Below are 20,988 nucleotides of genomic sequence, written 5' to 3'. Positions count from 1 at the left end.
TAAGTCACTTTTACCCATGAGCCAAATCTTGAGTTTTGGCTCCCTAGAAGCATGAAAATGACGATAAAGATGCTCATTTTATATCCAAAAGTGATGTTCCACCTCTGAGAGTCAAAATTAGTTGAAAGATGAACATTTTCAAAACGGACCATTTTGGTCATCTCAGAGCAATTTCGCGGGTCATCGATCGTTTTGCATGAAAAATTGAACGTTCTTGCATGAACATTAATTTAGTCTAAATGTTGTTTATATCTCTTCCTGCAGTGAATAAACACGTTTTAAGCCCTCAAAGTGAGCATTTGGGCCTTTTTAAGTCACTTTTAACCATGAGCCAAATCTTGAGTTTTGGCTCCCTAGAAGTATGAAAATGACGATAAAGATGCTCATTTTATCTCCAAAAGTGATGATCCACCTCTGAGAGTCAAAATTAGTTGAAAGATGAACATTTTCAAAACGGACTATTTCGGTCATCTCAGAGCAATTTCATCAGGTCGCGGGTCATCGATCGTTTTGCATGAAAAATTGAACGTTCTCGAATGAACAATAATTTACTCTAAATGTTGTTTATATCTCTTCCCGCAGTGAATAAACACGTTTTAAGCCCTCGAAGTGAGCATTTGGGTCCTTTTAATTCACTTTTATCCATGAGCCAAATCTTGAGTTTTGGCTCCTTAGAAGCATGAAAATGACGATAAAGATGCTCATGTTATCTCCAAAAGTGATGATCCACTTCTGAAAGTCAGAATTAGTTGAAAGATGGAAGGTTTTAAAACGGACCATTTGGTCATCTCAGAGCAATTTCATCAGGTCGCGGGTCATCGATCGTTTTGCATGAAAAATTGAACGTTCTCGCATGAACAATAATTTACTCTAAATGTTGTTTATATCTCTTCTTGCAGTGAATAAACACGTTTTAAGCCCTCGAAGTGAGCATTTGGGTCCTTTTAAGTCACTTTTACCGATGAGCCAAATCTTGAGTTTTGGCTCCCTAGAAGCATGAAAATGACAATAAAGATGCTCATTTTATCTCCAAAAGTGATACACCTCTGAGAGTCAAAATTAGTTGAAAGATGAACATTTTCAAAACGGACTATTTTGGTCATCTCAGAGCAATTTCATCAGGTCGCGGGTCATCGATCGTTTTGCATGAAAAATTGAACGTTCTCGCATGAACATTAATTTACTCTAAATGTTGTTTATATCTCTTCCCGCAGTGAATAAACACGTTTTAAGCCCTCGAAGTGAGCATTTGGGTCCTTTTAATTCACTTTTAACCATGAGACAAATCTTGAGTTTTGGCTCCTTAGAAGCATGAAAATGACGATAAAGATGCTCATTTTATCTCCAAAAGTGATGATCCACCTCTGAAAGTCAGAATTAGTTGAAAGATGGAAGGTTTTAAAACGGACCATTTTGTTAATCTCAGAGCAATTTCATCAGGTCGTGGGTCATCGATCGTTTTGCATGAAAAATTGAACGTTCTCGCATGAACAATAATTTACTCTAAATGTTGTTTATATCTCTTCCCGCAGTGAATAAACACGTTTTAAGCCCTCGAAGTGAGCATTTGGGTCCTTTTAAGTCACTTTTACCCATGAGCCAAATCTTGAGTTTTGGCTCCCTAGAAGCATGAAAATGACTATAAAGATGTTCATTTTAGCTCCAAAAGTGATGATACACCTCTGAGAGTCAAAATTAGTTGAAAGATGAACATTTTCAAAACGGACTATTTTGGTCATCTCAGAGCAATTTCATCAGGTCGCGGGTCATCGATCGTTTTGCATGAAAAATTGAACGTTCTCGCATGAACATTAATTTACTCTAAATGTTGTTTATATCTCTTCCCGCAGTGAATAAACACGTTTTAAGCCCTCGAAGTGAGCATTTGGGTCGTTTTAAGTCACTTTTAACCATGAGGCAAATCTTGAGTTTTGACTCCTTAGAAGCATGAAAATGACGATAAAGATGCTCATTTTATATCCAAAAGTGATGATCCACCTCTGAGAGTCAAAATTAGTTGAAAGATGAACATTTTCAAAACGGACCATTTTGGTCATCTCGGAGCAATTTCATCAGGTCGCGGGTCATCGATCGTTTTGCATGAAAAATTGAACGTTCTTGCATGAACATTAATTTACTCTAAATGTTGTTTATATCTCTTCCCGCAGTGAATAAACACATGTTAAGCCCTCGAAGTGAGCATTTGGGTCCTTTTAATTCACTTTTAACCATGAGCCAAATCTTGAGTTTTGGCTCCTTAGAAGCATGAAAATGACGATAAAGATGCTCATTTTATCTCCAAAAGTGATGATCCACCTCTGAAAGTCAGAATTAGTCGAAAGATGGACATTTTCAAAATGGACCATTTTGGTAATCTCAGAGCAATTTCATCAGGTCGCGGGTCAACGATCGTTTTGCATGAAAAATTGAACGTTCTCGCATGAACATTATTTTACTCGAAATGTTGTTTATATCTCTTCCCACAGTGAATAAACACGTTTTAAGCCCTCGAAGTGAGCATTTAGGCCTTTTTAAGTCACTTTTAACCATGAGCCAAATCTTGAGTTTTGGCTCCCTAGAAGCATGAAAATGACGATAAAGATGCTCATTTTATCTCCAAAAGTGATGATACACCTCTGAGAGTCAAAATTAGTTGAAAGATGAACATTTTCAAAACTGACTATTTTGGTCATCTCAGAGCAATTTCATCAGGTCGCGGGTCATCGATCGTTTTGCATGAAAAATTGAACGTTCTCGCATGTACATTAATTTACTCTAAATGTTGTTTATATCTCTTCCCGCAGTGAATAAACACGTTTTAAGCCCTCAAAGTGAACATTTGGGTCCTTTTAAGTCACTTTTACCCATGAGCCAAATCTTGTGTTTTGGCTCCCTAGAAGCATGAAAATGACTATAAAGATGCTCATTTTAGCTCCAAAAGTGATGATCCACCTCTGAGAGTAAAAATTAGTTGAAGGTTGAACATTTTCAAACCGGACCATTTTGGTCATCTCATAGCAATTTCATCAGGTCGCGGGTCAACGATCGTTTTGCATGAAAAATTGAACGTTCTCGCATGAATATTATTTTACTCTAAATGTTGTTTATATCTCTTCCCGCAGTGAATAAACACGTTTTAAGCCCTTGAAGTGAGCATTTGGGCCTTTTTAAGTCACTTTTAACCATGAGCCAAATCTTGAGTTTTGGCTCCCTAGAAGCAAGAAAATGACGATAAAGATGCTCATTTTATATCCAAAAGTGATGTTCCACCTCTGAGAGTCAAAATTAGTTGAAAGATGAAAATTTTCAAAACGGAACATTTTGGTCATCTCGGAGCAATTTCGCGGATCATCGATCGTTTTGCATGAAAAATTGAACGTTCTTGCATGAACATTAATTTACTCTAAATGTTGTTTATATCTCTTCCTGCAGTGAATAAACACGTTTTAAGCCCTCAAAGTGAGCATTTGGGCCTTTTTAAGTCACTTTTAACCATGAGCCAAATCTTGAGTTTTGGCTCCCTAGAAGTATGAAAATGACGATAAAGATGCTCATTTTATCTCCAAAAGTGATGATCCACCTCTGAGAGTCAAAATTAGTTGAAAGATGCACATTTTCAAAACGGACTATTTCGGTCATCTCAGAGCAATTTCATCAGGTCGCGGGTCATCGATCGTTTTGCATGAAAAATTGAACGTTCTCGCATGAACATTATTTTACTCTAAATGTTGTTTATATCTCTTCCTGCAGTGAATAAACACGTTTTAAGCCCTCGAAGTGAGCATTTGGGCCTTTTTAAGTCACTTTTAACCATGAGCCAAATCTTGAGTTTTGGCTCCCTAGAAGCATGAAAATGACAATAAAGATGCTCATTTTATCTCCAAAAGTGATGATCCACTTCTGAAAGTCAGAATTAGTTGAAAGATGGAAGGTTTTAAAACGGACCATTTGGTCATCTCAGAGCAATTTCATCAGGTCGCGGGTCATCGATCGTTTTGCATGAAAAATTGAACGTTCTCGCATGAACAATAATTTACTCTAAATGTTGTTTATATCTCTTCTTGCAGTGAATAAACATGTTTTAAGCCCTCGAAGTGAGCATTTGGGTCCTTTTAAGTCACTTTTACCCATGAGCCAAATCTTTAGTTTTGGCTCCCTAGAAGCATGAAAATAAATGACAATAAAGATGCTCATTTTATCTCCAAAAGTGATGATACACCTCTGAGAGTCAAAATTAGTTGAAAGATGAACATTTTCAAAACGGACTATTTTGGTCATCTCAGAGCAATTTCATCAGGTCGCGGGTCATTGATCGTTTTGCATGAAAAATTGAACGTTCTCGCATGAACATTAATTTACTCTAAATGTTGTTTATATCTCTTCCCGCAGTGAATAAACACGTTTTAAGCCCTCAAAGTGAGCATTTGGGTCCTTTTAATTCACTTTTAACCATGAGACAAATCTTGAGTTTAGGCTCCTTAGAAGCATGAAAATGACGATAAAGATGCTCATTTTATCTCCAAAAGTGATGATCCACCTCTGAAAGTCAGAATTAGTTGAAAGATGGAAGGTTTTAAAACGGACCATTTTTGTAATCTCAGAGCAATTTCATCAGGTCGCGGGTCATCGATCGTTTTGCATGAAAAATTGAACGTTCTCGCATGAACAATAATTTACTCTAAATGTTGTTTATATCTCTTCCCGCAGTGAATAAACACGTTTTAAGCCCTCGAAGTGAGCATTTGGGTCCTTTTAAGTCACTTTTACCCATGAGCCAAATCTTGAGTTTTGGCTCCCTAGAAGCATGAAAATGACTATAAAGATGTTCATTTTAGCTCCAAAAGTGATGATCCACCTCTGAGAGTCAAAATTAGTTGAAAGATGAAAATGTTCAAAACGTACCATTTTGGTCATCTCGGAGCAATTTCATCAGGTCGCGGGTCATCGATCGTTTTGCATGAAAAATTAAACGTTCTTGCATGAACATTAATTTACTCTAAATGTTGTTTATATCTCTTCCCGCAGTGAATAAGCACGTTTTAAGCCCTCGAAGTGAGCATTTGGGTCGTTTTAAGTCACTTTTAACCATGTGCCAAATCTTGAGTTTTGACTCCCTAGAAGCATGAAAATGACGATAAAGATGCTCATTTTATATCCAAAAGTGATGATCCACCTCTGAGAGTCAAAATTAGTTGAAAGATGAAAATTTTCAAAACGGATCATTTTGGTCATCTCGGAGCACTTTCATCAGGTCGCGGGTCATCGATCGTTTTGCATGAAAAATTGAACGTTCTTGCATGAACATTAATTTACTCTAAATGTTGTTTATATCTCTTCCCGCAGTGAATAAACACATTTTAAGCCCTCGAAGTGAGCATTTGGGTCCTTTTAATTCACTTTTAACCATGAGCCAAATCTTGAGTTTTGGCTCCTTAGAAGCATGAAAATGACGATAAAGATGCTCATTTTATCTCCAAAAGTGATGATCCACCTCTGAAAGTCAGAATTAGTTGAAAGATGGAAGGTTTTAAAACGGACCATTTTGGTCATCTCAGAGCAATTTCATCAGGTCGCGGGTCATCGATTGTTTTGTATGAAAAATTGAACGTTCTCGCATGAACAATAATTTACTCTAAATGTTGTTTATATCTCTTCCCGCAGTGAATAAACACGTTTTAAGCCCTCGAAGTGAGCATTTGGGTCCTTTTAAGTCACTTTTACCCATGAGCCAAATCTTGAGTTTTGGCTCCCTAGAAGCATGAAAATGACGATAAAGATGCTCATTTTATATCCAAAAGTGATGTTCCACCTCTGAGAGTCAAAATTAGTTGAAAGATGAACATTTTCAAAACGGACCATTTTGGTCATCTAAGAGCAATTTCGCGGGTCATCGATCGTTTTGCATGAAAAATTGAACGTTCTTGCATGAACATTAATTTACTCTAAATGTTGTTTATATCTCTTCCTGCAGTGAATAAACACGTTTTAAGCCCTCAAAGTGAGCATTTGGGCCTTTTTAAGTCACTTTTAACCATGAGCCAAATCTTGAGTTTTGGCTCCCTAGAAGTATGAAAATGACGATAAAGATGCTCATTTTATCTCCAAAAGTGATGATCCACCTCTGAGAGTCAAAATTAGTTGAAAGATGAACATTTTCAAAACGGACTATTTCGGTCATCTCAGAGCAATTTCATCAGGTCGCGGGTCATCGATCGTTTTGCATGAAAAATTGAACGTTCTCGCATGAACATTAATTTACTCTAAATGTTGTTTATATCTCTTCCCGCAGTGACTAAACACGTTTTAAGCCCTCGAAGTGAGCATTTGGGTCCTTTTAAGTCACTTTTAACCATGAGCCAAATCTTGAGTTTTGGCTCCCTAGAAGCATGAAAATGACGATAAAGATGCTCATTTTATCTCCAAAAGTGATGATCCACCTCTGAGAGTCAAAATTAGTTGAAAGATGAAAATTTTCAAAACGGTCCATTTTGGTCATCTCGGAGCAATTTCATCAGGTCGCGGGTCATCGATCGTTTTGCATGAAAAATTGAACGTTCTTGCATGAACATTAATTTACTCTAAATGTTGTTTATATCTCTTCCCGCAGTGAATAAACACGTTTTAAGCCCTCGAAGTGAGCATTTGGGTCCTTTTAATTCACTTTTAACCATGAGACAAATCTTGAGTTTTGGCTCCTTAGAAGCATGAAAATGACGATAAAGATGCTCATTTTATCTCCAAAAGTGATGATCCACCTCTGAAAGTCAAAATTAGTTGAAAGATGGAAGGTTTTAAAACGGACCATTTTGGTCATCTCAGAGCAATTTCATCAGGTCGCGGGTCATCGATCGTTTTGCATGAAAAATTGAACGTTCTCGCATGAACAATAATTTACTCTAAATGTTGTTTATATCTCTTCCCGCAGTGAATAAACACGTTTTAAGCCCTCGAAGTGAGCATTTGGGTCCTTTTAAGTCACTTTTACCCATGAGCCAAATCTTGAGTTTTGGCTCCCTAGAAGCATGAAAATGACTATAAAGATGCTCATTTTAGCTCCAAAAGTGATGATCCACCTCTGAGAGTAAAAATTAGTTGAAAGATGAACATTTTCAAAACGGACCATTTTGGTCATCTCAGAGCAATTTCATCAGGTCGCGGGTCAACGATCGTTTTGCATGAAAAATTGAACGTTCTCGCATGAACATTATTTTACTCTAAATGTTGTTTATATCTCTTCCCGCAGTGAATAAACACGTTTTAAGCCCCCGAAGTGAGCATTTGGGCCTTTTTAAGTCACTTTTAACCATGAGCCACATCTTGAGTTTTGGCTCCCTAGAAGCATGAAAATGACGACAAAGATGCTCATTTTATCTCCAAAAGTGATGATCCACCTCTGAGAGTCAAAATTAGTTGAAAGATGAAAATGTTCAAAACGGACCATTTTGGTCATCTCGGAGCAATTTCATCAGTTCGCGGGTCATCGATCGTTTTGCATGAAAAATTGAACGTTCTTGCATGAACATTAATTTACTCTAAATGTTGTTTATATCTCTTCCCGCAGTGAATAAACACATTTTAAGCCCTCGAAGTGAGCATTTGGGTCCTTTTAATTCACTTTTAACCATGAGCCAAATCTTGAGTTTTGGCTCCTTAGAAGCATGAAAATGACGATAAAGATGCTCATTTTATCTCCAAAAGTGATGATCCACCTCTGAAAGTCAGAATTAGTTGAAAGATGGAAGGTTTTAAAACGGACCATTTTGGTCATCTCAGAGCAATTTCATCAGGTCGCAAGTCATCGATCGTTTTGCATGAAAAATTGAACGTTCTCGCATGAACATTATTTTACTCTAAATGTTGTTTATATCTCTTCCCGCAGTGTATAAACACGTTTTAAGCCCCCGAAGTGAGCATTTGGGCCTTTTTAAGTCACTTTTAACCATGAGCCACATCTTGAGTTTTGGCTCCCTAGAAGCATGAAAATGACGACAAAGATGCTCATTTTATCTCCAAAAGTGATGATCCACCTCTGAGAGTCAAAATTAGTTGAAAGATGAAAATGTTCAAAACGGACCATTTTGGTCATCTCGGAGCAATGTCATCAGGTCGCGGGTCATCGATCGTTTTGCATGAAAAATTGAACGTTCTTGCATGAACATTAATTTACTCTAAATGTTGTTTATATCTCTTCCCGCAGTGAATAAACACGTTTTAAGCCCTCGAAGTGAGCATTTGGGTCCTTTTAAGTCACTTTTAACCATGAGCCAAATCTTGAGTTTTGGCTCCCTAGAAGCATGAAAATGACAATAAAGATGCTAATTGTATCTCCAAAAGTGATGATACACCTCTGAGAGTGAAAATTAGTTGAAAGATGAACATTTTCAAAACGGACCATTTTGGTCATCTCGGAGCAATTTCATCAGGTCGCGGGTCATCGATCGTTTTGCATGAAAAATTGAACGTTCTTGCATGAACATTAATTTACTCTAAATGTTGTTTATATCTCTTCCAGCAGTGAATAAACACGTTTTAAGCCCTCGAAGTGAGCATTTGGGTCCTTTTAATTCACTTTTAACCATGAGCCAAATCTTGAGTTTTGGCTCCTTAGAAGCATGAAAATGACGATAAAGATGCTCATTTTATCTCCAAAAGTGATGATCCACCTCTGAAAGTCAGAATTAGTTGAAAGATGGACATTTTCAAAATGGACCATTTTGGTAATCTCAGAGCAATTTCATCAGGTCGCGGGTCAACGATCGTTTTGCATGAAAAATTGAACGTTCTCGCATGAACATTATTTTACTCTAAATGTTGTTTATATCTCTTCCCGCAGTGAATAAACACGTTTTAAGCCCTCGAAGTGAGCATTTAGGCCTTTTTAAGTCACTTTTAACCATGAGCCAAATCTTGAGTTTTGGCTCCCTAGAAGCATGAAAATGACGATAAAGATGCTCATTTTATCTCCAAAAGTGATGATACACCTCTGAGAGTCAAAATTAGTTGAAAGATGAACATTTTCAAAACTGACTATTTTGGTCATCTCAGAGCAATTTCATCAGGTCGCGGGTCATATATCGTTTTGCATGAAAAATTGAACGTTCTCGCATGTACATTAATTTACTCTAAATGTTGTTTATATCTCTTCCCGCAGTGAATAAACACGTTTTAAGCCCTCAAAGTGAACATTTGGGTCCTTTTAAGTCACTTTTACCCATGAGCCAAATCTTGTGTTTTGGCTCCCTAGAAGCATGAAAATGACTATAAAGATGCTCATTTTAGCTCCAAAAGTGATGATCCACCTCTGAGAGTAAAAATGAGTTGAAAGATGAACATTTTCAAACCGGACCATTTTGGTCATCTCAGAGCAATTTCATCAGGTCGCGGGTCATCGATCGTTTTGCATGAAAAATTGAACGTTCTCGCATGAACAATAATTTACTCTAAATATTGTTTATATCTCTTCCCGCAGTGACTAAACACGTTTTAAGCCCTCGAAGTGAGCATTTGGGTCCTTTTAAGTCACTTTTACCCATGAGCCAAATCTTGAGTTTTGGCTCCCTAGAAGCATGAAAATTACTATAAAGATGCTAATTTTAGCTCCAAAAGTGATGATCCACCTCTGAGAGTAAAAATTAGTTGAAAGATGAACATTTTCAAAACAGACTATTTCGGTCATCTCAGAGCAATTTCATCAGGTCGCGGGTCATCGATCGTTTTGCATGAAAAATTGAACGTTCTCGCATGAACATTAATTTACTCTAAATGTTGTTTATATCTCTTCCCGCAGTGAATAAACATGTTTTAAGCCCTCGAAGTGAGCATTTGGGCCTTTTTAAGTCACTTTTAACCATGAGCCAAATCTTGAGTTTTGGCTCCCTAGAAGCATGAAAATGACGATAAAGATGCTCATTTTATCTCCAAAAGTGATGATCCACCTCTGAGAGTCAAAATTAGTTGAAAGATGAAAATTTTCAAAACGGACCATTTTGGTCATCTCGGAGCAATTTCATCAGGTCGCGGGTCATCGATCGTTTTGCATGAAAAATTGAACGTTCTTGCATGAACATTAATTTACTCTAAATGTTGTTTATATCTCTTCCCGCAGTGAATAAACACGTTTTAAGCCCTCGAAGTGAGCATTTGGGTCCTTTTAATTCACTTTTAACCATGAGACAAATCTTGAGTTTTGGCTCCTTAGAAGCATGAAAATGACGATAAAGATGCTCATTTTATCTCCAAAAGTGATGATCCACCTCTGAAAGTCAAAATTAGTTGAAAGATGGAAGGTTTTAAAACGGACCATTTTGGTCATCTCAGAGCAATTTCATCAGGTCGCGGGTCATCGATCGTTTTGCATGAAAAATTGAACGTTCTCGCATGAACAATAATTTACTCTAAATGTTGTTTATATCTCTTCCCGCAGTGAATAAACACGTTTTAAGCCCTCGAAGTGAGCATTTGGGTCCTTTTAAGTCACTTTTACCCATGAGCCAAATCTTGAGTTTTGGCTCCCTAGAAGCATGAAAATGACTATAAAGATGCTCATTTTAGCTCCAAAAGTGATGATCCACCTCTGAGAGTAAAAATTAGTTGAAAGATGAACATTTTCAAAACGGACCATTTTGGTCATCTCAGAGCAATTTCATCAGGTCGCGGGTCAACGATCGTTTTGCATGAAAAATTGAACGTTCTCGCATGAACATTATTTTACTCTAAATGTTGTTTATATCTCTTCCTGCAGTGAATAAACACGTTTTAAGCCCCCGAAGTGAGCATTTGGGCCTTTTTAAGTCACTTTTAACCATGAGCCACATCTTGAGTTTTGGCTCCCTAGAAGCATGAAAATGACGACAAAGATGCTCATTTTATCTCCAAAAGTGATGATCCACCTCTGAGAGTCAAAATTAGTTGAAAGATGAAAATGTTCAAAACGGACCATTTTGGTCATCTCGGAGCAATTTCATCAGTTCGCGGGTCATCGATCGTTTTGCATGAAAAATTGAACGTTCTTGCATGAACATTAATTTACTCTAAATGTTGTTTATATCTCTTCCCGCAGTGAATAAACACATTCTAAGCCCTCGAAGTGAGCATTTGGGTCCTTTTAATTCACTTTTAACCATGAGCCAAATCTTGAGTTTTGGCTCCTTAGAAGCATGAAAATGACGATAAAGATGCTCATTTTATCTCCAAAAGTGATGATCCACCTCTGAAAGTCAGAATTAGTTGAAAGATGGAAGGTTTTAAAACGGACCATTTTGGTCATCTCAGAGCAATTTCATCAGGTCGCAAGTCATCGATCGTTTTGCATGAAAAATTGAACGTTCTCGCATGAACATTATTTTACTCTAAATGTTGTTTATATCTCTTCCCGCAGTGTATAAACACGTTTTAAGCCCCCGAAGTGAGCATTTGGGCCTTTTTAAGTCACTTTTAACCATGAGCCACATCTTGAGTTTTGGCTCCCTAGAAGCATGAAAATGACGACAAAGATGCTCATTTTATCTCCAAAAGTGATGATCCACCTCTGAGAGTCAAAATTAGTTGAAAGATGAAAATGTTCAAAACGGACCATTTTGGTCATCTCGGAGCAATGTCATCAGGTCGCGGGTCATCGATCGTTTTGCATGAAAAATTTAACGTTCTTGCATGAACATTAATTTACTCTAAATGTTGTTTATATCTCTTCCCGCAGTGAATAAACACGTTTTAAGCCCTCGAAGTGAGCATTTGGGTCCTTTTAAGTCACTTTTAACCATGAGCCAAATCTTGAGTTTTGGCTCCCTAGAAGCATGAAAATGACAATAAAGATGCTAATTTTATCTCCAAAAGTGATGATACACCTCTGAGAGTCAAAATTAGTTGAAAGATGAACATTTTCAAAACGGACCATTTTGGTCATCTCGGAGCAATTTCATCAGGTCGCGGGTCATCGATCGTTTTGCATGAAAAATTGAACGTTCTTGCATGAACATTAATTTACTCTAAATGTTGTTTATATCTCTTCCAGCAGTGAATAAACACGTTTTAAGCCCTCGAAGTGAGCATTTGGGTCCTTTTAATTCACTTTTAACCATGAGCCAAATCTTGAGTTTTGGCTCCTTAGAAGCATGAAAATGACGATAAAGATGCTCATTTTATCTCCAAAAGTGATGATCCACCTCTGAAAGTCAGAATTAGTTGAAAGATGGACATTTTCAAAATGGACCATTTTGGTAATCTCAGAGCAATTTCATCAGGTCGCGGGTCAACGATCGTTTTGCATGAAAAATTGAACGTTCTCGCATGAACATTATTTTACTCTAAATGTTGTTTATATCTCTTCCCGCAGTGAATAAACACGTTTTAAGCCCTCGAAGTGAGCATTTAGGCCTTTTTAAGTCACTTTTAACCATGAGCCAAATCTTGAGTTTTGGCTCCCTAGAAGCATGAAAATGACGATAAAGATGCTCATTTTATCTCCAAAAGTGATGATACACCTCTGAGAGTCAAAATTAGTTGAAAGATGAACATTTTCAAAACTGACTATTTTGGTCATCTCAGAGCAATTTCATCAGGTCGCGGGTCAACGATTGTTTTGCATGAAAAATTGAACGTTCTCGCATGAACATTATTTTACTCTAAATGTTGTTTATATCTCTTCCCGCAGTGAATAAACACGTTTTAAGCCCTCAAAGTGAGCATTTGGGCCTTTTTAAGTCACTTTTAACCATGAGCCAAATCTTGAGTTTTGGCTCCCTAGAAGTATGAAAATGACGATAAAGATGCTCATTTTATCTCCAAAAGTGATGATCCACCTCTGAGAGTCAAAATTAGTTGAAAGATGAACATTTTCAAAACGGACTATTTCGGTCATCTCAGAGCAATTTCATCAGGTCGCGGGTCATCGATCGTTTTGCATGAAAAATTGAACGTTCTCGCATGAACATTATTTTACTCTAAATGTTGTTTATATCTCTTCCTGCAGTGAATAAACACGTTTTAAGCCCTCGAAGTGAGCATTTGGGCCTTTTTAAGTCACTTTTAACCATGAGCCAAATCTTGAGTTTTGGCTCCCTAGAAGCATGAAAATGACGATAAAGATGCTCATTTTATCTCCAAAAGTGATGATCCACCTCTGAGAGTCAAAATTAGTTGAAAGATGAAAATATTCAAAAGGACCATTTTGGTCATCTCGAAACAATTTCATCAGGTCGCGGGTCATCGATCGTTTTGCATGAAAAATTGAACATTCTTGCATGAACATTAATTTACTCTAAATGTTGTTTATATCTCTTCCTGCAGTGAATAAACACGTTTTAAGCCCTCAAAGTGAGCATTTGGGCCTTTTTAAGTCACTTTTAACCATGAGCCAAATCTTGAGTTTTGGCTCCTTAGAAGTATGAAAATGACGATAAAGATGCTCATTTTATCTCCAAAAGTGATGATCCACCTCTGAGAGTCAAAATTAGTTGAAAGATGAAAATATTCAAAAGGACCATTTTGGTCATCTCGAAACAATTTCATCAGGTCGCGGGTCATCGATCGTTTTGCATGAAAAATTGAACATTCTTGCATGAACATTAATTTACTCTAAATGTTGTTTATATCTCTTCCTGCAGTGAATAAACACGTTTTAAGCCCTCAAAGTGAGCATTTGGGCCTTTTTAAGTCACTTTTAACCATGAGCCAAATCTTGAGTTTTGGCTCCTTAGAAGCATGAAAATGACGATAAAGATGCTCATTTTATCTCCAAAAGTGATGATACACCTCTGAGAGTCAAAATTAGTTGAAAGATGAACATTTTCAAAACGGACTATTTTGGTCATCTCAGAGCAATTTCATCAGGTCGCGGGTCATTGATCGTTTTGCATGAAAAATTGAACGTTCTCGCATGAACATTAATTTACTCTAAATGTTGTTTATATCTCTTCCCGCAGTGAATAAACACGTTTTAAGCCCTCAAAGTGAGCATTTGGGTCCTTTTAATTCACTTTTAACCATGAGACAAATCTTGAGTTTTGGCTCCTTAGAAGCATGAAAATGACGATAAAGATGCTCATTTTATCTCCAAAAGTGATGATCCACCTCTGAAAGTCAGAATTAGTTGAAAGATGGAAGGTTTTAAAACGGACCATTTTGGTAATCTCAGAGCAATTTCATCAGGTCGCGGGTCATCGATCGTTTTGCATGAAAAATTGAACGTTCTCGCATGAACAATAATTTACTCTAAATGTTGTTTATATCTCTTCCCGCAGTGAATAAACACGTTTTAAGCCCTCGAAGTGAGCATTTGGGTCCTTTTAAGTCACTTTTACCCATGAGCCAAATCTTGAGTTTTGGCTCCCTAGAAGCATGAAAATGACTATAAAGATGTTCATTTTAGCTCCAAAAGTGATGATACACCTCTGAGAGTCAAAATTAGTTGAAAGATGAACATTTTCAAAACGGACTATTTTGGTCATCTCAGAGCAATTTCATCAGGTCGCGGGTCATCGATCGTTATGCATGAAAAATTGAACGTTCTCGCATGAACATTAATTTACTCTAAATGTTGTTTATATCTCTTCCCGCAGTGAATAAACACGTTTTAAGCCCTCGAAGTGAGCATTTTGGCCTTTTTAAGTCACTTTTAACCATGAGCCAAATCTTGAGTTTTGGCTCCCTAGAAGCATGAAAATGACGACAAAGATGCTCATTTTATCTCCAAAAGTGATGATCCACCTCTGAGAGTCAAAATTAGTTGAAAGATGAAAATGTTCAAAACGTACCATTTTGGTCATCTCGGAGCAATTTCATCAGGTCGCGGGTCATCGATCGTTTTGCATGAAAAATTGAACGTTCTTGCATGAACATTAATTTACTCTAAATGTTGTTTATATCTCTTCCCGCAGTGAATAAGCACGTTTTAAGCCCTCGAAGTGAGCATTTGGGTCGTTTTAAGTCACTTTTAACCATGTGCCAAATCTTGAGTTTTGACTCCCTAGAAGCATGAAAATTACGATAAAGATGCTCATTTTATATCCAAAAGTGATGATCCACCTCTGAGAGTCAAAATTAGTTGAAAGATGAAAATTTTCAAAACGGATCATTTTGGTCATTTCGGAGCACTTTCATCAGGTCGCGGGTCATCGATCGTTTTGCATGAAAAATTGAACGTTCTTGCATGAACATTAATTTACTCTAAATGTTGTTTATATCTCTTCCCGCAGTGAATAAACACATTTTAAGCCCTCGAAGTGAGCATTTGGGTCCTTTTAATTCACTTTTAACCATGAGCCAAATCTTGAGTTTTGGCTCCTTAGAAGCATGAAAATGACGATAAAGATGCTCATTTTATCTCCAAAAGTGATGATCCACCTCTGAAAGTCAGAATTAGTTGAAAGATGGAAGGTTTTAAAACGGACCATTTTGGTCATCTCAGAGCAATTTCATCAGGTCGCGGGTCATCGATTGTTTTGTATGAAAAATTGAACGTTCTCGCATGAACAATAATTTACTCTAAATGTTGTTTATATCTCTTCCCGCAGTGAATAAACACGTTTTAAGCCCTCGAAGTGAGCATTTGGGTCCTTTTAAGTCACTTTTACCCATGAGCCAAATCTTGAGTTTTGGCTCCCTAGAAGCATGAAAATGACGATAAAGATGCTCATTTTATATCCAAAAGTGATGTTCCACCTCTGAGAGTCAAAATTAGTTGAAAGATGAACATTTTCAAAACGGACCATTTTGGTCATCTCAGAGCAATTTCGCGGGTCATCGATCGTTTTGCATGAAAAATTGAACGTTCTTGCATGAACATTAATTTACTCTAAATGTTGTTTATATCTCTTCCTGCAGTGAATAAACACGTTTTAAGCCCTCAAAGTGAGCATTTGGGCCTTTTTAAGTCACTTTTAACCATGAGCCAAATCTTGAGTTTTGGCTCCCTAGAAGTATGAAAATGACGATAAAGATGCTCATTTTATCTCCAAAAGTGATGATCCACCTCTGAGAGTCAAAATTAGTTGAAAGATGAACATTTTCAAAACGGACTATTTCGGTCATCTCAGAGCAATTTCATCAGGTCGCGGGTCATCGATCGTTTTGCATGAAAAATTGAACGTTCTCGCATGAACATTAATTTACTCTAAATGTTGTTTATATCTCTTCCCGCAGTGAATAAACATGTTTTAAGCCCTCGAAGTGAGCATTTGGGCCTTTTTAAGTCACTTTTAACCATGAGCCAAATCTTGAGTTTTGGCTCCCTAGAAGCATGAAAATGACGATAAAGATGCTCATTTTATCTCCAAAAGTGATGATCCACCTCTGAGAGTCAAAATTAGTTGAAAGATGAAAATTTTCAAAACGGACCATTTTGGTCATCTCGGAGCAATTTCATCAGGTCGCGGGTCATCGATCGTTTGCATGAAAAATTGAACGTTCTTGCATGAACATTAATTTACTCTAAATGTTGTTTATATCTCTTCCCGCAGTGAATAAACACGTTTTAAACCCTCGAAGTGAGCATTTGGGTCCTTTTAATTCACTTTTAACCATGAGACAAATCTTGAGTTTTGGCTCCTTAGAAGCATGAAAATGACGATAAAGATGCTCATTTTATTTCCAAAAGTGATGATCCACCTCTGAAAGTCAAAATTAGTTGAAAGATGGAAGGTTTTAAAACGGACCATTTTGGTCATCTCAGAGCAATTTCATCAGGTCGCGGGTCATCGATCGTTTTGCATGAAAAATTGAACGTTCTCGCATGAACAATAATTTACTCTAAATGTTGTTTATATCTCTTCCCGCAGTGAATAAACACGTTTTAAGCCCTCGAAGTGAGCATTTGGGTCCTTTTAAGTCACTTTTACCCATGAGCCAAATCTTGAGTTTTGGCTCCCTAGAAGCATGAAAATGACTATAAAGATGCTCATTTAAGCTCCAAAAGTGATGATCCACCTCTGAGAGTAAAAATTAGTTGAAAGATGAACATTTTCAAAACGGACCATTTTGGTCATCTCAGAGCAATTTCATCAGGTCGCGGGTCAACGATCGTTTTGCATGAAAAATTGAACGTTCTCGCATGAACATTATTTTACTCTAAATGTTGTTTATATCTCTTCCCGCAGTGAATAAACACGTTTTAAGCCCCCGAAGTGAGCATTTGGGCCTTTTTAAGTCACTTTTAACCATGAGCCACATCTTGAGTTTTGGCTCCCTAGAAGCATGAAAATGACGACAAAGATGCTCATTTTATCTCCAAAAGTGATGATCCACCTCTGAGAGTCAAAATTAGTTGAAAGATGAAAATATTCAAAACGGACCATTTTGGTCATCTCGGAGCAATTTCATCAGGTCGCGGGTCATCGATCGTTTTGCATGAAAAATTGAACGTTCTTGCATGAACATTAATTTACTCTAAATGTTGTTTATATCTCTTCCCGCAGTGAATAAACACGTTTTAAGCCCTCAAAGTGAGCATTTGGGCCTTTTTAAGTCACTTTTAACCATGAGCCAAATCTTGAGTTTTGGCTCCCTAGAAGCATGAAAATGACGATAAAGATGCTCATTTTATATCCAAAAGTGATGATCCACCTCTGAGAGTCAAAATTAGTTGAAAGATGAAAATTTTCAAAACGGATCATTTTGGTCATCTCGGAGCACTTTCATCAGGTCGCGGGTCATCGATCGTTTTGCATGAAAAATTGAACGTTCTTGCATGAACATTAATTTACTCTAAATGTTGTTTATATCTCTTCCCGCAGTGAATAAACACATTTTAAGCCCTCGAAGTGAGCATTTGGGTCCTTTTAATTCACTTTTAACCATGAGCCAAATCTTGAGTTTTGGCTCCTTAGAAGCATGAAAATGACGATAAAGATGCTCATTTTATCTCCAAAAGTGATGATCCACCTCTGAAAGTCAGAATTAGTTGAAAGATGGAAGGTTTTAAAACGGACCATTTTGGTCATCTCGGAGCAATTTCATCAGGTCGCGGGTCATCGATCGTTTTGCATGAAAAATTGAACGTTCTTGCATGAACATTAATGTACTCTAAATGTTGTTTATATCTCTGCCCGCAGTGAATAAACACGTTTTAAGCCCTCGAAGTGAGCATTTGGGTCCTTTTAAGTCACTTTTACCCATGAGCCAAATCTTGAGTTTTGGCTCCCTAGAAGCATGAAAATGACTATAAAGATGCTCATTTTAACTCCAAAAGTGATGATCCACTTGTGAGAGTCAAAATTAGTTGAAAGATGAAAATTTTCAAAACGGACCATTTTGGTCATCTCGGAGCAATTTCATCAGGTCATCGATCGTTTTGCATGAAAAATTGAACTTTCTTGCATGAACATTAATTTACTCTAAATGTTGTTTATTACTCTTTCCGCAGTGAATAAATACGTTTTAAGCCCTCGAAGTGAGCATTTGGGTCCTTTTAAGTCACTTTTAACCATGAGCCAAATCTTGAGTTTTGGCTCCCTAGAAGCATGAAAATGACAATAAAGATGCTAATTTTATCTCCAAAAGTGATGATACACCTCTGAGAGTCAAAATTAGTTGAAAGATGAACATTTTCAAAACGGACCATTTTGGTCATCTCGGAGCAATTTCATCAGGTCGCGGGTCATCGATCGTTTTGCATGAAAAATTGAACGTTCTTGCATGAACATTAATTTACTCTAAATGTTGTTTATATCTCTTCCAGCAGTGAATAAACACGTTTTAAGCCCTCGAAGTGAGCATTTGGGTCCTTTTAATTCACTTTTAACCATGAGCCAAATCTTGAGTTTTGGCTCCTTAGAAGCATGAAAATGACGATAAAGATGCTCATTTTATCTCCAAAAGTGATGATCCACCTCTGAAAGTCAGAATTAGTTGAAAGATGGACATTTTCAAAATGGACCATTTTGGTAATCTCAGAGCAATTTCATCAGGTCGCGGGTCAACGATCGTTTTGCATGAAAAATTGAACGTTCTCGCATGAACATTATTTTACTCTAAATGTTGTTTATATCTCTTCCCGCAGTGAATAAACACGTTTTAAGCCCTCGAAGTGAGCATTTAGGCCTTTTTAAGTCACTTTTTACCATGAGCCAAATCTTGAGTTTTGGCTCCCTAGAAGCATGAAAATGACGATAAAGATGCTCATTTTATCTCCAAAAGTGATGATACACCTCTGAGAGTCAAAATTAGTTGAAAGATGAACATTTTCAAAACTGACTATTTTGGTCATCTCAGAGCAATTTCATCAGGTCGCGGGTCATATATCGTTTTGCATGAAAAATTGAACGTTCTCGCATGTACATTAATTTACTCTAAATGTTGTTTATATCTCTTCCCGCAGTGAATAAACACGTTTTAAGCCCTCAAAGTGAACATTTGGGTCCTTTTAAGTCACTTTTACCCATGAGCCAAATCTTGTGTTTTGGCTCCCTAGAAGCATGAAAATGACTATAAAGATGCTCATTTTAGCTCCAAAAGTGATGATCCACCTCTGAGAGTAAAAATGAGTTGAAAGATGAACATTTTCAAACCGGACCATTTTGGTCATCTCAGAGCAATTTCATCAGGTCGCGGGTCAACGATTGTTTTGCATGAAAAATTGAACGTTCTCGCATGAACATTATTTTACTCTAAATGTTGTTTATATCTCTTCCCGCAGTGAATAAACACGTTTTAAGCCCTTGAAGTGAGCATTTGGGCCTTTTTAAGTCACTTTTAACCATGAGCCAAATCTTGAGTTTTGGCTCCCTAGAAGCAAGAAAATGACGATAAAGATGCTCATTTTATATCCAAAAGTGATGTTCCACCTCTGAGAGTCAAAATTAGTTGAAAGATGAAAATTTTCAAAACGGACCATTTTGGTCATCTCGGAGCAATTTCGCGGGTCATCGATCGTTTTGCATGAAAAATTGAACGTTCCTGCATGAACATTAATTTACTCTAAATGTTGTTTATATCTCTTCCTGCAGTGAATAAACACGTTTTAAGCCCTCAAAGTGAGCATTTGGGCCTTTTTAAGTCACTTTTAACCATGAGCCAAATCTTGAGTTTTGGCTCCCTAGAAGTATGAAAATGACGATAAAGATGCTCATTTTATCTCCAAAAGTGATGATCCACCTCTGAGAGTCAAAATTAGTTGAAAGATGAACATTTTCAAAACGGACTATTTCGGTCATCTCAGAGCAATTTCATCAGGTCGCGGGTCATCGATCGTTTTGCATGAAAAATTGAACGTTCTCGCATGAACATTATTTTACTCTAAATGTTGTTTATATCTCTTCCTGCAGTGAATAAACACGTTTTAAGCCCTCGAAGTGAGCATTTGGGCCTTTTTAAGTCACTTTTAACCATGAGCCAAATCTTGAGTTTTGGCTCCCTAGAAGCATGAAAATGACGATAAGATGCTCATTTTATCTCCAAAAGTGATGATCCACCTCTGAGAGTCAAAATTAGTTGAAAGATGAACATTTTCAAAACGGACTATTTCGGTCATCTCAGAGCAATTTCATCAGGTCGCGGGTCATCGATCGTTTTGCATGAAAAATTGAACGTTCTCGCATGAACATTAATTTACTCTAAATGTTGTTTATATCTCTTCCCGCAGTGAATAAACACGTTTTAAGCCCTCGAAGTGAGCATTTGGGTCGTTTTAAGTCACTTTTAACCATGAGCCAAATCTTGAGTTTTGACTCCCTAGAAGCATGAAAATGACGATAAAGATGCTCATTTTAAATCCAAAAGTCATGATCCACCTCTGAGAGTCAAAATTAGTTGAAAGATGAAAATTTTCAAAACGGATCATTTTGGTCATCTCGGAGCACTTTCATCAGGTCGCGGGTCATCGATCGTTTTGCATGAAAAATTGAACGTTCTTGCATGAACATTAATTTACTCTAAATGTTGTTTATATCTCTTCCCGCAGTGAATAAACACATTTTAAGCCCTCGAAGTGAGCATTTGGGTCCTTTTAATTCACTTTTAACCATGAGCCAAATCTTGAGTTTTGGCTCCTTAGAAGCA

The sequence above is a fragment of the Lissotriton helveticus genome, chromosome 2_1 (assembly GCF_964261635.1).
Source record: "Lissotriton helveticus chromosome 2_1, aLisHel1.1, whole genome shotgun sequence".
NCBI lineage: Eukaryota > Metazoa > Chordata > Amphibia > Caudata > Salamandridae > Lissotriton > Lissotriton helveticus.
Note: the sequence above shows the minus strand (reverse complement) of the source record.